This window comes from Leuresthes tenuis, unplaced genomic scaffold, assembly GCF_036924035.1.
Source record: "Leuresthes tenuis unplaced genomic scaffold, fLeuTen1.0.hap1 SCAF_13, whole genome shotgun sequence".
NCBI classification, from domain to species: domain Eukaryota; kingdom Metazoa; phylum Chordata; class Actinopteri; order Atheriniformes; family Atherinopsidae; genus Leuresthes; species Leuresthes tenuis.
Genome location: NW_027325367.1, coordinates 21,774,591 through 21,775,556, shown reverse-complemented (window position 1 = coordinate 21,775,556; position 966 = coordinate 21,774,591). Strand labels below are relative to the sequence as shown.

At 44.0% G+C, this 966-nt stretch overlaps 1 pseudogene; it reads right to left on the bottom strand.

Annotated features, from left to right (window-relative positions):
• Nucleotides 1–258: 258 nt before the first annotated feature.
• LOC140267622 (5.8S ribosomal RNA) lies at nt 259–404 on the bottom strand (annotated as a pseudogene).
• Between the last annotated feature and the right edge of the window lie 562 nt (nt 405–966).

The following is a 966-nucleotide window of genomic DNA, read 5'->3' as shown; positions in this document are numbered from 1 at the left end:
GACAGTAGAACTCTAATCCATACAACATCCATGCAAATTGGTCATTTTAGAGGAGGCGGGACATTGTCCTTGAGATCCTGCTGGAGAGACACATCCGGTAACTAAACCCGCGATGAGCCAATCAGAAACTTCAAGTTGACTACCGTTTCAATCAAATTCTCTCGCACATACTACCATACTCTCACAAATTGCATATCATTCTCTCATCCATAATAGCGTGTAAGAGAGAGACGCAGGCGTCTCCGATTGATGGCAAAGCAACCCTCAGACAGGCAGGTTCCTCCCGGGGCCACAAGGTGCGTTCGAAGTGTCGATGATCAATGTGTCCTGCAATTCACATTAGTTCTCGCAGCTAGCTGCGTTCTTAATCGACGCACGAGCCGAGTGAACCTTTAATGAAACCATGTGACCTGAAGCTGGCTGCGTGGAGTCTGAACAGCATCAGCGCTGTGCACGGCAGGCGGATGTGTATTTGTCATGTTAAAGAAGGACGTTTTCACACCTGGTTCCATGTTCAGGTTTAGTTTCCAGGTTCAGTCAGAGTCATTGCAAAATTTTCACTCTATCTTTCATGTTACCGTCACGTTTCCTAAAGTAAGGTTTTGCCACCATAGCCACAGTTTGTCATAGTCTTCTTTATTTATTAATCATAGTCTTGTTTTTACGTCATAGTCTTGTCTTGTTTTTTTCATTATTTTTGCCACAGTTAAGCTTTGATTATCCGGCTCAGCCGCATCTCCTGTTTTTCCCCTTTGTGCGTTTTGCCTATTGGAATAAACTTTTGTTGATTTGAGAAGTCTGCATCTGGGTCCTCCCTTCCTGCACCATTGCTACCTACAGTAAGTGTGCATGACTATAGTAGTGTGTGTGAGACAGTATAGTAGTGTTTCATGGAGTTATACTATGTGAAAAGCTGCAAGAATGAAGGTTTATGTGAAGGGGGGAGGCTTCCTCCTATCTTTTGGT